The sequence below is a fragment of the Patiria miniata genome, unplaced genomic scaffold, assembly GCF_015706575.1.
Source record: "Patiria miniata isolate m_02_andy unplaced genomic scaffold, ASM1570657v1 HiC_scaffold_26, whole genome shotgun sequence".
In the NCBI taxonomy this organism is placed as follows: domain Eukaryota; kingdom Metazoa; phylum Echinodermata; class Asteroidea; order Valvatida; family Asterinidae; genus Patiria; species Patiria miniata.
The window spans coordinates 1,331,207-1,351,194 of record NW_024037065.1 but is presented as its reverse complement, the minus strand read 5'-3'; the positions used below and the strand labels follow the sequence as shown (position 1 = coordinate 1,351,194).

Genomic DNA, 19,988 nt, shown 5'->3' with positions numbered 1-19,988 from the left:
CGTCTCCTTAGCATTCTGGATGCAGTTCAGGATTTCCAAGACTAAGCCCATCTTTGTAGTCGTTAGTTTCCCAGCAACTGGATTGGTTAAATCCTTGACGGTCAAGCCACAGTCCTTATTAAAAGAGCCAAACGAAAGCTCGTCATCCTTTGCATCACCTTCAGCCATGTTTGAGAATTACCTGAAAACAAAAAAGGGAGAAATTAATAATACATCCTATTTTTTTTATTAAATGAAACTATGCCTATGCATTCATTAAATCAAGGAACTCTTTATAAAAAAATAAAGTATCAAAAAATAACTTAAAAAAACATAAATATTTTTTAAAAAGTAAACAATTACATTGTAAACAAACCGATTATGATGTTTCGACTGATGAATAGACGACTCTGGATGAGCCAAAGCAATCAGCAAATCAGCCGTCTCCTTAGCATTCTGAGTGCAGTTCAGGATTTCCAAAGACTAAGCCCGTCTTTGTAGTCGTTAGTTTCCCAGCAACTGGATTGGTTAAATCCTTGACGGTCAAGCCACAGTCCTTATTAAAAGAGCCAAACGAAAGTTCGTCATCCTTTGTATCACCTTCGCTATGTTTGAGAATTACCTGAAAACAAAAAAGGGAGCAATTAATAATACATCCTATTTATTTTTTATTAAATGACACTATGCCTATGCATTCATTAAATCAAAGAACTCTTTATACAAAATAAAGTATCAATAAATAACTTAAAAAACCTAAATATTTTTTAAAAAGTAAACAATTACATTGTAAACAAACCGATTATGATGTTTTGACTGATGAATAGACGACTCTGGATGAGCCAAAGCAATCAGCAAATCAGCCGTCTCCTTAGCATTCTGAGTGCAGTTCAGGATTTCCAAAGACTAAGCCCGTCTTTGTAGTCGTTAGTTTCCCAGCAACTGGATTGGTTAAATCCTTGACGGTCAAGCCACAGTCCTTATTAAAAGAGCCAAACGAAAGTTCGTCATCCTTTGTATCACCTTCGCTATGTTTGAGAATTACCTGAAAACAAAAAAGGGAGCAATTAATAATACATCCTATTTATTTTTTATTAAATGACACTATGCCTATGCATTCATTAAATCAAAGAACTCTTTATACAAAATAAAGTATCAATAAATAACTTAAAAAACCTAAATATTTTTTAAAAAGTAAACAATTACATTGTAAACAAACCGATTATGATGTTTTGACTGATGAATAGACGACTCTGGATGAGCCAAAGCAATCAGCAAATCAGCCGTCTCCTTAGCATTCTGAGTGCAGTTCAGGATTTCCAAAGACTAAGCCCGTCTTTGTAGTCGTTAGTTTCCCAGCAACTGGATTGGTTAAATCCTTGACGGTCAAGCCACAGTCCTTATTAAAAGAGCCAAACGAAAGTTCGTCATCCTTTGTATCACCTTCGCTATGTTTGAGAATTACCTGAAAACAAAAAAGGGAGCAATTAATAATACATCCTATTTATTTTTTATTAAATGACACTATGCCTATGCATTCATTAAATCAAAGAACTCTTTATACAAAATAAAGTATCAATAAATAACTTAAAAAACCTAAATATTTTTTAAAAAGTAAACAATTACATTGTAAACAAACCGATTATGATGTTTTGACTGATGAATAGACGACTCTGGATGAGCCAAAGCAATCAGCAAATCAGCCGTCTCCTTAGCATTCTGAATGCAGTTCAGGATTTCCAAAGACTAAGCCCGTCTTTGTAGTCGTTAGTTTCCCAGCAACTGGATTGGTTAAATCCCTGACGGTCAAGCCACAGTCCTTAGAAAAAGAGCCAAACGAAAGCTCGTCATCCTTTGTATCACCTTCTGCCTTGTTAGAGAATTACCTGGGAAAAAAGGGAGAAATTAATAATACATCCTATTTTTATTATTAAATGAAACTATGCCTATGCATTCATTAAATCAAAGAACTCTTTATACACAATAAAGTATCAAAAAATAACTTAAAAAAACATAAATATTTTTTTAAAAAGTAAACAATTACATTGTACCCAAACCGATGATGTTTAAAAATCGACATAACTATGGATAAAACTTTAGGTGCACAATATTTTTTTTTTTATTATATATAATTACTTAAAAGGACTCTTGACTATGTTGTAAACAATAATAAAGACAAACAAAAGTAAGTAAAAAAGTGAAAATATTTAATAAATGTTCCTTATAATGTTATTATTTGTTATATTAATGTTTCATTACAACGCCCCTCAGAGAAAATAATAATATTACCCCTATTTTAATGAATGGAACGGTCCACCTAGGACGGAGCGACCGCACCCGTATCTAAGCAATGGGCGATACCATTATTGGGACGTTGGAGTTGGAGGGGCTATCGTAACTTTTTACAAATCTACTGACTAGTACTGTCATTAAAATTACTCTGGGCGCTTTATTCTCCACCCAATTACCATAGTACTTCGTCATTATGTTCTAAATACAATAAAGAAATGTAGTATACTCATCAAAAATCTCAAGTTTAAGAGTTTCATTCGATTTCTGAGGTGTTTTAGCATCAGAATGCCTCGCAGTCGAGTCGCACATGTATCGGTTACTAGCGAAACGACCGTGCGTGGAATGTGCACGTTGACACTGGATGACACACGATTGAACAACAACAATTGTGACCGGAGCAGTGCACAAAAATCACTCCGGGGACTTAATTCTGCCACGTATCACCATAATATTTCGGAGTTATATACTTAAGATTATGAAGAAATATAATATACTCACTCAATATCCAAATCTGAAGAATTTCTTGTGAAATCTGACTTCTACATTTTCAATCGGCTGTAACTTCGCTTCTTTAGCAGTTAAAAAGATCGAGTAACTTGCACATTAGAACTACACCCCTGTAGAACTTGTTGGGAAACCCGTCAAAACGTCACTCACCTTTGGCGATCCCCGAATACGTGTCGAAGACAACCGATCTCGCCCCGAACGCTAAAAACAGGGGCCAATGTTGGCATCCGAGTAGGTTCACGCACGCTTCGGAAATTAGTAGGCGGAGCGATGGCTTCATTCATGAAACTTTGAGGGCTTACGGGGATAGTATTTCTGGACGATTTACACGATTGGAAAGAGGAGATTTCGAGCTTTCAAACGATACCTATTTTTTAAGGATTTTATTGAACTCAAAACGAAAACGGCAAAATGGAAATAGGGGATTTTTGGGGTCGTAACAGGGCTCTGTGTGTGTGTCTTCGCGGTCGAGGTGAGTGACTGACAACCCTACTAAGACACATGTGTAGTCAGGTTGATTGAGGTTCCCTGGTCACCTCTAGGTTGCTTGCCACGTTAATTGGTATTCCTTTAGCGTTGGTATATTTCCAACAAACGGACAGGCCTAGAACTTGAATCCTCCGTTCGTGACGTTGTCCCCCCTTATTTGCGTATAACCGCTCATGCACATGTAAGGTCATTAAATATTGTTGTGGGATTGTCAGCTCTTGTTGGTGTGGGTGTAATTCCTTAGCCATAGACGGTCGAGCGCGCCACAATATGACAAGTCAGTCCCATACAGCTGTGGGATGTCCCAAACAAATTTGCAAAGTGCAATAATACTTTTTTCCAGTGTCTCGTTTAAAATGTTAGAACCAATCAGATTATTAATTCCATAAACCAGAAACCACCAACGTTTCAAAAAGCGAGGGGGTAGAATTCCCTTCAATATTATTGGTGAGTAAAAAGAAAGTTACGCCATTCTGTAGCCTTCCAAAACTTTGATTCGTTCAGCGATCGGGGTTGGCGAGACACCTCATTTGGGGGTTTGAGAGCACATACAGCGTGTGTCAATAGAAACGCAGGATTCAAAGCGATTTCTTTTTCTGAGAAAATTATGCTACTGGTGTGCCTAATTTGATAAGGATTTGATTGTCCATAATTTCATCTTTGACAAGATTTTTGTTTGGTGGAATTTGGACTTTTGGTTCAAAAGTTATGACAAGTTTTGTGAAGCCCTTCTGAAGCGGGTTGGTCTGATTCAATGACCTTAACACCAGTTATGTACAATGCAGGTATGCATTGAAGACAATTAAACCAGAATAAAACTTTCTTTAAAACAACTGATGATAAGTATCACTTAAATTTAATAACTGGAGTATCATTGTTTCAAAGCATCATGAATGTCGTCTCTGACATATCAAAAAACATTGATTGTGGGCTAAAGGATTATGTAAGCCTAATCCTGCCACACATGTCCTTCTTTGTGATCCACAAATACTTTCACCTGTACTGAATTCAAACCTTTCATTAGGTATGTGTGATTTCACAAATCAGACCAGCTTGGAATTTATAACCCTTCTTCCATGTACTCTATCTCTGGACAGGATTGTCCAAATGAGATGGGATAAAAAGCATAGTGAAGAGAAGGAAAGGAACTTTGAAAAGAGGGTTAACATAATGATGAATAGGGGTGGTTTATATTCTTAATATTTTTGTTTCTAATCCTGCGTTTTTATTGACACACGCTGTAGTTTCTGATCTACCATATTTTTTTGTTGTCCTATGTAGTAATCTTTGTCATGGGACCTTGATTCAAACCAGTGATTAAAAAATAAGCGTACAACACCAAGAAAAACAGCGTGCATATAATCTTGAACAAACCCCCACGATATGTCAAATCTTGGTAAATGAGACATGAGATGAATTTTGTTGGAGGGCCTGTGCTGCATGCGGTGACTGCTCTATGTTCCGACACCCCTATGTTCCGACAACCTAGATTGTGATACTCCCGGTTAGGGTTAGGGTTAAGAATAGGAATATGTGCAGTCGGTACATAGGGGTGTCGGAACATAAAGGTGTAACCCTACATGCAGTTTCATATTTTCATTGACCTGCTTTCTGGTAGATCTTCAGTTAATGGGAATACACGTGCCCTCCCATCACCTCTGTTTACAAGTTCCCCAGGATGTAGACAAAAGTTGAATCCATATTCACCATTAAACTGCTTGATATTCTGCAGTATTGCTCTTTGAGGTGAGTCCACTGATGCAATGGGGGCACAAATTTTTGAACGACAAACTCGATGTTGAAGTTTGAAAGTGAAACCTTCTTTATCTATAGCTTTTGCATTTCTTCGACAAAAGGAAACAACAGAGTATCAGTCTTTGTTTTTTTTTTGGCCCAAATCAAAGTGCGGCAAGAATAACATGTTTGGATCTTCCTTTTTTGGGAAGTTCATTTATTATGCATTGGACAGAGGTCAACGAAAACTTGGAGCTTTTAAATAATGGAACTCCATCACAGTTCCACATGAGGGAGATGTTATATTGGCCGTCCAACGCCCCTTCTCTTTGCAAATGTTTATAGGCCCGACCATCCAATATAACTCCAACAGTCCCTCTGTCAAGAGGTTTTTCTAAATGTTCAGTCAGACCATGATTTTCAAACAAATCCTTTAGCTGATCTTCAATTGGCAAGTACAGAAAAAAATCCCTTTCTTTTCATTTTCAGATTTTGAGAACACTGCATTGCAATCAGGACAGTGTGATATATTGGGAGTTTTTCCTATATACCCAAGGCAGTCATCACAATAAAAATGTACTTGTACTGCCTCATCAAATACAAAATTAGAGTAGAACAAATACTTTGACTTGGAGACACAATGTGGTTGGATTAAATTCAGAATGAGCAGAAGGTCGCTAAGTCCAGTATCACTCAACTGCATGGTGTCTGATGACAAAGCTGAAGACCAAGATCAGGAGTTGAACCTTCGTAAGTAGTGATCTGTGCGAAACTTGTTCACGTCCAACCTGAAATGTACACAAGACAAAAGCAAAACAATATTTTGAATCTCATATCAGAATTTCTTTGGGCATTGTGTTTTTGATAAATTCCCCCCCCCCCCCTCAAAAAAAGAAAAACCATGTTTTTGTTATTAAACTCCTTTTCCAACAAAATAATATGTAAAAAACAGATTGCCCTTATTTTGAACTATAAATAACCACAAACACAAAATTGGATAATTATATGAAAGGCGTTTTTAATGGGATGTACTTTTTATTTTTTAATTTTTCGTTTAACATATAATTCCAGCTTATTGTTTCTACTGAGTAACCGATCTCTGAGTACATGTAACTTAAGTTCAGCAGTTAGTTTCTAGGCCTTAGATCACTGTTTGCAAATTCTTCCATTCAGGTGTCATCAGTCATACATACGGTAAACTACATGCAGTACTACAAACTGCTGGACTTGGAACTCAGTGCAGTCACAGTGGTTTTATTTTAATTTATGTAAATTAAAGATAATTTGTTTGAGCAATGCGATACCTTGATACCACAAGTGTCACTAGGGTCATGGTTGCCTCCATCAGAGTCACCACTAGGACCATCAGAGTCACCACCAGGACCATCGGAGTCACCACCAGGACCATCAGACTCGCCACCTTGACTGCCTCGATCCGGATCATCACTACAATTGGTGTCTGCATAGTCACCAACAGGACTATCTGACATATCTGACAAATCCGGCTTAAACATCAACTAATAATTGGAACCAATCAGTACTATTAAACACAAAATACTCCCCTAATTTTGTCTATCCATTTGACATACAAAATAGCAGTTTAACGCTAAAACAAGGATAAGCCGACCCGGGAATTTGTATCGGCATGCCTATTTTAGTCTGGCAAGCGGCAAGGGCAATTACGCATACGCGTGCATGTTCCGTGTTGCCGCATTGTGAGTAGAGTGAATGTTTATTTTATAAGGATTCCTGTCATGCCTATGATATTAACAATTTGATAAGATTGGAATTTTTGTGAGAAAATATTTAGAGGTGTTAAAATAATAATCATATTTTGACACTTAAAATAATTTTTGCCATTAAAATTGTTGGTGATATATGAAGAAAAAAAGTGGAGTCAGTGCAACATTCTTTCCGCAAATACCGGAATTTCGGCCCAAAATAGGCGTAAGTTATTATGCACAAATTAATTAGGCAGTGCCAAAACTCACCATTCGGTCATGTCGGTTGGCAAGATTGTAGAATTGTCAGCTTCTTCGTCGGACGATGAATCCTGCGAAGAATCTTGCATCTGCATCTTCAGTCTTCTTTTATTCATCCTGTACATGGTTCGATTGGGAATGGGTTTCGGGGTTTCGCGGGGTTTGTACGGTCCTCTCCTTGTCACGTTTGACCTGTTTGACGACGACGTAATGCTTGGCAATATGCCTGTGTTACTACCGCTTGGAACTTTTCCGGCCATCATTTAATAGGCCTAGCTAGACCTAGAACAGGTTGGTCACTTTGTTTAGGCCTAACGTTGCTTATTTATTTTTTTTGTCCATTTTTATCGTGGCGTGCGGCGAAAAACGAAGCTGGTCGGCGCGGCTTCTTTCCTGAGGTCATATGCACGTGTACACGTGGACGTGAACGAACCCCCACAATGTACATGTACATACGCACACAACGTGAACGTACGTGTCATGGACCTGGGCCCGTGTCAGGGTGCCCGGGGCACGGCTGTGCTCCAAGTACGAATACTAATATTTTTTTTTAGGAATCAATTAGAGAACGCAACGTCTATTGAAGAAAAAAATAGAACTGAAGAAAAAATTATTATTATTAAAAAAAAAATGTTTTGAATGACCAATTAATTTTTTCTCAGTTATCGATTTTTTTGACTGTACATTTCCAATATCGTACGTAGTCGAACTTGGGCATAATGTTTTAGCTTCGTTCATGAGCGAATTTTTACCCAGTCACCTTTTGCACACATGCGGCTTAATCAAGCGCTTTACCTATACAAGCGTATAAACAATATTAGGAGCTAAACTTTCACTGGTTGTCATGCCGTGGTTCATCGTTAATAATGTGTAAACTGGTACCCTCGCTCGCAAACAAATTAATATCCCTCACAAACAAATAAGTACAAATACACAAAAAAATTGTTTTAAACCAAAACAAATATAGAAAAAGGTTATGTTACATAATTGTCTAAATTACGTCGCTATTCATTTCCAGAATGGAAAAAAAAATAATCCCTGCAAGTCAATCAAGGAAACCCGTGCGTCCGTACGTGGCATCAAATCTTACGCCTTGACTTCTCATGCGATAAACTTATGAGTCAGGGGCTGTCGCGTTGACCTAGTCGGGCTCTAGCTACGTACGTACGCACGTGTAAATCGATATAGCTAGCTCTCTCTCGATCTCTCAGCCACGCCGTCACCCGGCCTTGTCATGCTTGTCGTCAACCTTACCCTTTGAACTTCTGTAACCAGGTCGGGTTTCAGTACTTACTTTTACCCGACAGGTTCCTTACTCCAGCATTCATATCAATTATCATAACTTTTGTAATTTCGTGTTTGTGTCGATTCACATGCGAGCAGCCATTGCGATCATGCTTTTTGCCTAGCGCCCTCTCGCGGCCAACTAAACTCTTTTTTTTACAGCGCGCGCCGCCTAGAATTTTGCTCAACTATGCAATGGGCGTAGTGAGCAGGCGAGTTTTGCATTCCACCGCGCTTTGTTTAAGAGAAATAGCTGGCATTCCGTGCATTTCGGTATAGTTTTCTTGTAAGGTTAGCTGCTAAATAACTTTGATTTCGATCCAACAACATGTTGCGTTCAGACCATCATTTTGCGAGCTCTTACACTCTCCACTTATAACTACAAATTTTGAGAGAGGCTCCCTGATACTTGTGATAGCAGTAAAATATTTTCATCTATTTTAACTGCTGAGCTTCGATTTTGACATCGGACACGGAAAAATCATGAACGTAGACCATCCCTAGTGGTGAGTAAATCCCTTGTCTGATAATTCACTTTTTATGCCTAAAACCTTTTTGCCTGAATCTTTTAATGCCATCATTTATGCAACATTCTGGTCTTTTTTTTGTATGCTTTGTTTATTACCAAAAATTATGGCCGTCAAAACGGACACGGCCGGAAATGTGTCTTGCGATCACGACTGATTAATAACTTTTGAAATAAATCTGTTGTCGTGATTTGCAAGTATTTTTGAGAATCAGTTTTTCCCCTTATGATTTCCTATTTAATTCTTGCATAAGTGGCATGGCAAAAAGGATTTTCTGTTGACTATATTTCATAAGTTGAACATTTTGTGTAAACACCGTCGATTTATTTAAACACAATTTCATTCTATTTTAATATGTTTTCGGCAATTCCGGAAAACAATGTTATCAGGTACTTTATTTTTGTGAATCTTCATTTTTCCTTTTGAAACAAAAACAAATTGGTACTTCTGAGAAACACGAGTTTGCAAACTTTAACTTAAATGTTAGTGTTGCTATGATATTTATGTTCACATTTACCATTTGAAATAGACTTTCCCATTTTCCCCAAACTATCGGTTTTCTTTAAAGTGCTATGATCATTCGGGAATTGGTTATTAGGGCATGGTACTATTCTTATTTCATCATTTTATAACATAACTTGGTAAATAATTCATTTCTATTTTCGGATTTAAAATTACATTACATGTATATAAAATATTCATATTCTTGCATAATTGTCATTTAAATAATTCTTTTGTTTGGCAACAGTAATTTTATGCCCCACTTTGTTCCTTAGGAATGAGATCCGGAATGGGACCGTTCGAGAACCGGGCGAGCTCGGCCCGCCCAGTAAGCTGCCGCCCACTTCGAACACTGTACCCGCCCGGTTACTCAAGCTTGACGCTCGGTTGACTGCTGGAGTGGCCCTCTGGGTCACAACAATAGCTGCTATCAACGGATTAGTGGTTGTTGTTCGAGGATTACAGCTCCCAACTCAGGTTGGGTTGGTGTGGAAGACACATTACATTTTTTGTGGAATTTTATTCTTTTCTAGCTTCATTGAATGCAAGTGTTTTGTTTTTGCATGAAATCATTTGACAAATAAACTTGATACAACTACCTAGTTTGCAAAGTTCTATATTTGAACAATGGTGTGATTTTTTTTCTTTGAATTTGTCGAAATACGATGTTCGATACCTATATTCTCGGATTTGATCAAATGTACGAAATACCTCATTCTGTATTATTTGAAATAAAGTATTCCCCATATGACGAACATGAATTGTTTTGCGTGTGGTAATAATTTGATGTTTTGAATTTTAGACTACGACACCGCACTTGCCCCTTATTCACGTTAATTCATACGCATTTCAAACAGAAAAGTCTGATACCCGTTTGAGAATAGAAGCGGATGGGCTTGGCCCCCGATCGGTATGAAGTGGCCCACTCGGTAACCCCGATCGGTATGCGTACTGGGCACTCTTTTATTCAAGGATGACGCTCGAGAAGCGGGTGGGAATGACCCACTCTGTAGCTCCCGATCGGTATGAACGCTCGGTTATTCAAGCGTGAGCTTGGTTGACTGGAGTGGCTCTCTTGGTCGCTAGCAACGGATTAGTGTTTATTGTTCGAGGATTACAGGCCTGGCCAACTTGCAGTTGGTTCGCCCTGGCTATGATTATCTGCAGAATTTTCTTTGCTATAGAGTATAGAATGGCAGTATTTTCTTTGCATGAACACGTGTAAATGTAGGCCTATATGGGTTTTACTGATTGCTTGACGTACAACGTATTATTTTTCCCCTTTAAGGTTTAAGTTTTTCTGTTGACGCAAAAACTTCATTCACTTTAAATCCTGAAACCAGATTTTTATGTGTACATTTGTTGTTCACCCTGAGACTCATTTCAATTAATAGTTGGAATATTTTTTCTCTAACTATTCTAATTTCTATCTAGAAAATATGCAAGATAAGACATTGCAAAATTTGACGTGAACACGTACATTCTAATATAGTCAAACCATTGAGCTGTGAAAGCAACTTGTGAATGACTACTGCATGGACCACGTTCCCGCCCGTCATCCGTGTACGGGACCCGGTGTCATACGAAAATCGGACTCATATGGAAATCGGACTCTTTTTCCCCTTTTATTGGTTAAACCTTTTCAAGTGACCGGTCCATCTCCTAATTATCTATGCAAGAGCATGCGCAATACCTCCAATGAGTCCGTACTTCATACAAACTAAATTCATGCTACACCGGCCTCAAGCGAGCGCAGAGCAAACATTCTTTGACATTCATTGAACGATCTCCCTCATGTCTTAATATCGAATACTTACAGCCCAACGGGGTATATCCAACCGAAGGAACAGCCCTGTAGCCTTGCAAACGTCATTTGCTACACGAGTGTTTTTATTCGGTCCCTTTCTGAACGCACCCTGAGGCATGTACTTTATTGCTGCTGTATTTGGTTCTTATGGAGGTGGTGGTGGTGGTTCACTGTAATTACACAAATTACAATACTTAACTTTAGTATTAACAATTACAGAAAAACATAATAAACCATTAGATTAATTAGTCAAATATATATGCGATTGAGCTTGAGCCTTCACTTGACATAGTGCGTACATTATCCCTGTACGTGTAAGTAAACACTCCCAAAACATATAAATCTTCACTTTGAAAAGCTACAAATAATCTTACTAAATCACTCAGAATATGATAAATTTTAACCATGAATAAATCAACAAGGCTTACCGATTGTGTTGGATCCAAAACTACAACATTTGGGACTTAGAAACCCTGATAATTTTACATTTATTTGGGGAGATAAATTTGGTACACGTTCATTGTTTACGAATCATCGGAATCATGAAGAATTTACACTTTGACCTTACAAAATGCACCATATCACAAGAGGGCGCTATTACGAAAGTACGGGAACAATTAATGAACAGTTTTTCCCCAACAAACTTATTTCCAATCAAAGGTATGCGTGATCATAAATTAAAGTTTAGAAAACACTTTGAAATAACAACTATGATTAAACCCAAATTAAATTTCACAACTCGCCGCTACAAGCCCATTTGTAACTGCTTTGTTGCAACGCCGGGACTGGGTGTCAGACAGAAAGTGTGATACACGCTGTAAACATAATAGTCTGATACCCTTTCACTACACTTTGTGATAAACGGAACTCTAATGTCGCAGCGAGCACTTTAGTAACTTTAATGCACGTAAATAGAACAAACTGGGGAATTCTGATCTTAATACTGAACAAAATACTGATGCATGTTTTAAAAAAAGTGTTTTGATTTACAAATAAGGAAACCAGTTTTTCCCAATTTTTTTTGAATTAAATATCGTTAATAATGTATTTGGATCTGGAAGTTATTCCCATAATTCATTAGTCATTTATTGTTTTTAAGCATTTCAGAAACCATCCTTGGAGCGACTTCATCAGCCTATTTTCCCTTTTTGACTGTCGTTTTTATATACCCAACAAAGTTCCATTTTATATACCCAACAAAGTTCCGTTTTATATACCCAACAAAGTTCCATTTTATATACCCAACAAAGTTCTATCTACCCAAAGTTCATATATATACTGTAATTCTTTTGTAAATACCTAATAATTTGTATATAGATATATATTGTCTCATATTTGTGCTGTAAATAAAACATTTGATATTATTGAGACAAACAGAAAACTTCGCTCCACCCAAATTGTTTTTTAGTGGAACCACTCGGTTGTAAGGAGAGTGCCGAATTTTAAAACTAATAAATCCCACTCTTCCCGGTTACACTTCGATCTCGTTACTTTTCCAATCTATTAGCCTTATCATGAATCAGAGCATGAAATATGCCCTATTTGATTTCTTCGAGGAGAATTGTGTAGAAATCGGAAAGACATCGTGGATCTGCCAGGATGGGCAGAACATGCCGCCTTTTTGAAAGGATAGATGGGATCAGGACGAACTGGTCATGGTGGAATGGCGCAGCGGTAGTGGCAAACAAAACAACAACGGCAAAAAATATCCTGCCAAGATCGTGAAGTTATCCGGTAAGACTAATAATAATCATGAAAATACAGCTATGTGAAGTCGCAAAAATTAAATGTGGCCAATTTACCGGACTACCTTCGTACGGTAAATAAAGGCCACACTTGGAAGACATGTGTGATGACTATGATGTAGGCTATATGTCATGTATGTAGAACTTGGTCAAATTTTGATATTCACATTTGATTTAGGCATTGTTTGTAGTTTATTTTTGCTTTTGAAGCATACTGACTGTCATGACTAGAAATAGCCAATAGTATAGAAAAAAAGTGGTGATTTTTCAGACTTTAATTTTTTGTGAAGTTTCCTGATTGGTTTGCACACAATTGCGTATCAAAATTTCAACATGAAATTAGGCCTAGGCCCTACATGCAAAATAGACATCTGAAAAAGGCAGCACTTTTTTTAAGAGGTCGAGTATACTAATCTAAGTTCTAGTTCTAAAGCAAAAATAAATTACACGATATCGCCTTTTTTTCTTCTTGACGTCACATGCTCACAAAGCTCACTGATCACAGCGTACTGTGACGGAAAGTGTAGTTTTTATGCCCTTGTTCATGTTATTGTATTCTAATCTTATGAATGAACTGTATAATAGTACGCCCGTGACTGGGCGTGGCTTAGCAGTCAGGGTGTGCGTGTATGCAAGTACGCGATTGGTTAACAAAGCCCCATATGTTTAGTGCATCATAATGGTTTAGTGCATGTGCTATGTATGCGCGTAAGTAGATTGCTACGTACGTACGCGCGGAGTTTTCTGGCAAGTGGCAGCGAGCTGTACGAACGTGAGTTGAGTGTGCTCTCGCTGTGGCGTGTATTGCTATATGGTGATTTGCGCTATATGCTAGCTACGCGCGGGCGAACTGTTGAACAGTTTAGCCGTACACTTGTAGGTGCATCGTGGTTGATTGGGGCTGGGCCCATGGTTTCGTAGTGCTACGTTCGCACAAACCATATCTCCACAGTGGCACTGAGCTATGCAATGCGATATTGTTTAGGCAGTGCAGCATTGGTTGTTGCGTTGCTGTAGTGTTTCTATATTGCAGCATTGGTCTGTGCATTGCTATAGCGTTCATGTATTGCAGCATTGGTTGTGCATTACTGTAGTGTTCCTATATTGCAGTATTGGTTGTGCATTGCTATAGCGTTCCTGTAATGCAGCATTAGTTTGTGCAGTGATTATTGGAGTGAGCAGTGCGATATTAGTTGTGTATTGCAAATAGGGCTCATATTCGAAAACCACAGGTTGTAATAAAGCTACCCAAGACAATTTCTCCTAAATCATTGAATCATTTAATTGTTGTCTCTGAAATAAATCATCGTGTTACTTGAGATTACCGACCATTCAGTTGCCAGTTGTCCTTGTTATTGTGTTCCCAGCTAACACATTCACGTTGTAACAACGTTGCAAAAAGGTCACGTTTTCGTGGCGGCAACGTTCAGAAAATTACGTTGCGGCAACGTAAAAATGTTGACTCGCGTGCACGTTGCCACAACGCTATTACACAACGTTTAAAAGACGTTATAAAAACGTCAATGAAACATTTATTACAACGTTTTCAGTACACGATCCTGCAACCCTCCAGCAACGTAATTGTCACCTTTATACAACGTCTTGGCACGTAAATGCAACATGATTACGACATGATTACCACCATGACGGAACGTTACTGCAACTTAATGGCCACTTAAAATAAACATTTATACAACCTTGTGGGGACATGATTACACCATGATTGGCACGTTACTGCAACTTTTATTGGGACGTTCCTGCAACCTTATAGGCACGTCACGACAACTCGTTTGCCACGTTAATGCAACTTGTTGGACATAACTACAACCTGATAGGCACGTTTCTGCAACCTTTATGGGGACGTTCCTACAACCTTATGGGCACGTCAGGGCAACTTTTTGGCCACGTTAATGCAGCTTGTAGGACACATTATTGCAACTTCATGGCCACGATGTGGGGACGTTTCTACAACCTTAATTGTTAGCACGTCAATGACTCATTACAGACGTTACTGCAACTAAGTCAACACGTTCCGGTAACTTTGTGGGCACCTCACAACTTTTCAAAAACGTTCACGCAACTTATTAGATACATCACTGCAACTTTGTGGGGACCTTGTAGCAACATTGTTCCTGGCACGGTTAATTAACGAAACTAATCGTGCAACGACGATATACCTGTCTGCAAACAATAAAAAAACCAAATTAACCATCAGACTTACTGTTTCTACATTTATTACAAAGAATGTATCCGGTGAATGCATGGAAGCAAACCTTCGTCAATCATTATTATTACAAAGCTAGTATAAATCTGATATAACAGTACAATGTCGCTTTCAGTTCGCCTATTTAAAAATAACACATTAAAGCCTCTTGATTCAGTTAGAAAACCAATGATCTAGTTTTGTGTGTGTTTTTGCTGGGAAGCAGGAACAGTAAAACAGATTGCCCGCCAACGGCATTATTTTGTCAGTTTCCCTTCAAAACGATAGAGTGTCAGATTTTGTTCATATAATTATACATGTATTCATCTTCAGCAAGGATGGGCACAAGTCTATTTATATGCATATATTAACCTTTAGCAAGGATTTAAATGTCCTGAAATTGCTAAGCTGGGCAGGCGTACATCTCCGGGTGACTACCAGTTATGCTATAAGTAACTTTAACGTAAAATATTATTCTTCAGGCAACGTGAGACTGAGTTTTCTGACAACATATTTTATGTTTTCTGTTATTTTTGAGTTTCATCCCGAAAACACAAGTGGTTTTTAAACATTGCTATCTTAGTAATTCAAAAGTTCCACAATTTGAACGAACTTTGTCAACAAAAATATCAGGACGATTTTACTATTGGCAAGTAAGTTTATATAATTTAACTGTTTGCGTTCTCATTCGAGTCAATCCCATATCCGTTTAGAATCGATTATACAATGAAAAGGGACATCATGAACCAGTCTACTTGCATAGTGGATCTGCGCGGCCTAAAATGATAAAACCTCCTATTTTTCCCCAATATACAATGCTCCCTCCCAAAAAAAGAACTAATAATACTTTCTTCATGACCATTAATTAGTCATTGGGGCTTCACCTTATATTTCTTTGGTTCTCATTTTTTAATCGACCCTATTTTGGGATATGTTTTTCCGCGGACAATTTCCAAAACCCCATTCACAGACGATTGTTTTTCCAAATTAAAAAACAAAGAATATTGCATTCGAGCAACTAGCTCTGTGTTATTCTGAAATGTTATTTAAATTGAATATCATATTTTTTTCTCGACTTGAAAATTACGGCTTACGGAAATCAGAGGAAGAAAGACAGATGAGAGAATTTTGCCTCTCATTATAATATTGCTGCCACTACAACTAAATTGTTAATGAGATGCTTCGTCCAGACATTACTGTAAGTCGTCTATAATTGGCCAAAATGGTGGTTTTTTTTAATTGTATTCAGTGATATCAAATCATGAAAAACTTATTGCATCATTTAGTTTACCATCTTTACGATTGCAACTTTAGTTCAGATTGTTATTGCTTTTTGACTGACCGACTAGGCTTCATATAAGGGCAAATAAAAATAATTATGAGAACCACGGAGATAAATAGGGAAGCCCTAACAGGCCTACAAGAAAACACATTTTGAAGAGCACGAACGATGCACTTATTTTCACGCAAAAGATGCAGTGTCGTAATTCATCATCTGCAGGGTTTGCAGGGTCGACAGGGTCGGCGGGCTGAACAGCGTTGGCAGGGTTGGCAGGATTCTGCACACACACACAAAATAGAAAAAAATAAATCTAATAATTTTTCCAGATGGTGGACAGCCGATGATGACCAACCGACTTATTTTTGGATTATCTGTCACTTCTTTTTGGATCATTATTGTGCATGAGAAGGTAAACAAAATGTACTGACATTTCATTTTTGTGTTCCGCAAGCGTACTGCGATTAATGCTTCAAAGGCAATTCTGGTAAAGAGTACACTATCTGCAAACAACTTCCAGTGTACAAGTTTGTATATCTTGGATAGATATTACACTGTTGTCTTCAGCCATTAGTGTGAAGTCGACATTAAGATAACTTTGCCTTATATAAAAGAGTTGTTTTCTTACTCTGTAGGCCCAGGCCTACTTGTTAATTTTACAGGCAACTTAAATACTGTTCACAGTAATTTGGCGTAATTAATATTACCCTGAATCTTGTCCCTCCGGGCTTGTTATTGGGGCAAACTTCCAGAATGAAGCTATGTCCTCCCCTCGCCTTGGCCTCTGCTACTCGACGAGTTGTCATGCAGGCCCCTAATAAATGATAGAAACCATGAATTTAATGCTATATCAAAATGTACACGAGAAACTACCGACATTTTTAAAGGAAACATCAATTCGATCGTCTATTTCGACCAAGGTGTATTTTCAACACATTAAAAGTTAATTTCACCATCTTACAGAGATACATGTATAAAAAGGTCATGTATGTTGAATTACTTACAGCAACAACCTTGAAGAGATGTATGGGTTGGTCTTCAAAATAATTAGAAACTTCTTCCCTCGAAGACTGCTGAAGTTAAAAGTTAAAACATGCCACATCCAGCAGCCAGTGCACTCACGTATAGCAAACCTGTGTACTGCCTACCTGGAGAAAGTAACGATGTTTGTTAATGTTAAGGTTGAGTAATATGTAAAACTAATAACGTTTGAACACAGTATAAATATGATGTCCCCGTGCTCTTCAACCCAAATAATGTCTTATTTTTCACACACAAAAACTAGTCTACAAATGACCCTATAGTTTTAGAAAAGGCTTTTATAGTTCGCGTATTTTTCATTGATCTTGTAACAGTGCTGACCTGGCCCTGAACCCTACTCCATACACTTTGGTCAAACTCCCAAAAATCACGCCAAACCCTGGGAGCTATACAGCCCGAAAGCCCGGATTGAAACTGTATACACTTGTTATGTACAAGCCAACGAAAGCCAGATGACCGTTTATACGTGTACAGTCCTGGTACGTGAACTTTAGGCCTGACCCTTGGGACTGAAATGCTAATGCGCGTTGCTATTAGTATTACAACCGTACACTGTGTCTTTGAGCGGGAATTTTATAACGGACTGTTTATGCTTAAATTTGCGCTAGTTTTAGTTGAGAGAAAATCAAATCAGATCTATAAATTAAGAGATACCCCAGGTAACAATTTCACGGTTGTTGGCTCGGGTATCATGGGTATCTCAATACAATATTGTTACAGTTTGATTAATTCATCAATTTGAAAAAAAATACAAACATAAGCCTATACTATAGTACACAAATCAAAAGTCTTCTCGATATAATGTATACACTTCCAACATTTTGCCATTTGCTAAAACAATATCTGTTTTATCTAAAATTATAACTATCGAACAAATCACTTTCCAACCTAAAGTGTTGTTAAAAAGGTCTAACATGTCTCACATGAATTCGAGTAAATCTGATCCACATGTATATTATTTCCTTGGAATATTACCAAGATTGTATTATTAAATTGAAAACCAGATGACTTGAACGTTTCTTTCAGTGTATGATCCTCCAAAACTGTTCGCATTGACGGGCCTCCAATCTCAATTGAGGCACATATTTTCACTCTTAATTAATCTACATTTATTCTGATCGAGTCTGAAGAACATTTTCAACATTTATAAAAAAAAAACAAGATGATAGGCATAGGAAAATCTTCATTTTTTTACAGCGACTTTGTTCGAAAAGTTGTTTTACTTTAATTTGATCCAATTTCTTCAGATTTTTAGACAATGTGTTCGACACAAGAATGAAGCCAAGATACAGAAAATGTCATTCCTACCTTCTAAGAAATGCTGTAGTGAAAATAACTTGCTTGGTGACCATGGCTAATTCACATCAACTGGACGGCGAGTCGGCGACCGTTATACTAGTGAGCTGCTGCTGCTAGATCGCTGACTCGACTGAGCAGAGCGATTCAAATAAGCTATCACGCGGTCTGGACGTGGAATTTCTGCTGACGCGCATGCGCCATGGTAATATTTTCTTTGAGAACAGGAATCATATTTCAAGTTACGTTGGTGTGTGCAATAAATATATACATTGAATATACAACAATGAATATGAGCGGGAAACAGTCGCGCTTTGTCCACGATCTCATCCATCTTAGACCATTAGAAAAATATATGGAAACATTATATTCCTACTACGACAAAACAAACATGATGATGTTCGAAATTTCATGAGTTACATTATTAATGCAAGGCGGCACCCAAATGTTAATTATTATCAAATAAAACATCATTAATTAAAACATTATGTTCACTTCACATTCAGTAAATCGTAATCGCAATGTTTTTGTCAATACCACAAAAGCATGGATCATAACCCACAGCATAATTACAACTTAAATTCAGTGTCAAAACACCTTTATAAAACGTTACAGCAACGTGAGGTTCACAACATAGCAGCAACGCTGTGAAAATACCAAACTGCAATGTCACGACAACATGATATTTACAACTTAACAACGACATTATGATGAGACATTTATGCAACGTCATCATAATGTCATGAACACAGCAACGTGGTGTAAATTTTTATCTACAACGTCATGACAACGTGAGATTGACAACATACCATCAACGTTGTGAAAGTACCCACATACAATGTTACAACAACGGCATGATTATTACATCACAGCAACGTTTTGAAATACCAAACTACAACGTCGTGTCAATGTGATTTTCACAACTGAAAAAAACGTTATAAAATAACGTAGATGGAACGTTAACTCAACGTCATGATTATAACCTCACAGCAACGTTGTAAACATTCTAAATTACAACGTTCTGACAACGTAACATTGACAACTTAAAAACAACGTCATGAAAACACCTACATTCAACGTAACCACAACGTCATATTTATTACTTTATTACAACGATTGTGAAACGACCACCATACAACGTCAATACAATGTCATATGATGACTTTCGTACAACGTTGTACAAATTACCGATATACAACATTTTTACAACCAACAATTATACAGTCAAACGTTGTGTCAACGTTGCTTGAATGTCATCGTGACACGTTACCAAATGACAACATTTTCACAACTTTGCACAACGTTGTGGCAACGTGATGTGTTAG

At 37.6% G+C, this 19,988-nt stretch overlaps 1 long non-coding RNA gene across 1 annotated transcript; it reads right to left on the bottom strand.

Moving 5' to 3' along the window:
• Positions 1-17,064: 17,064 nt before the first annotated feature.
• LOC119734129 lies at positions 17,065-18,928 on the bottom strand. The gene is made up of 3 exons (XR_005272046.1): positions 18,676-18,928; positions 17,331-17,474; positions 17,065-17,140 (listed from the first exon to the last, which is right to left on the bottom strand). It is a non-coding gene; the product is annotated as an uncharacterized LOC119734129 (long non-coding RNA).
• Between the last annotated feature and the right edge of the window lie 1,060 nt (positions 18,929-19,988).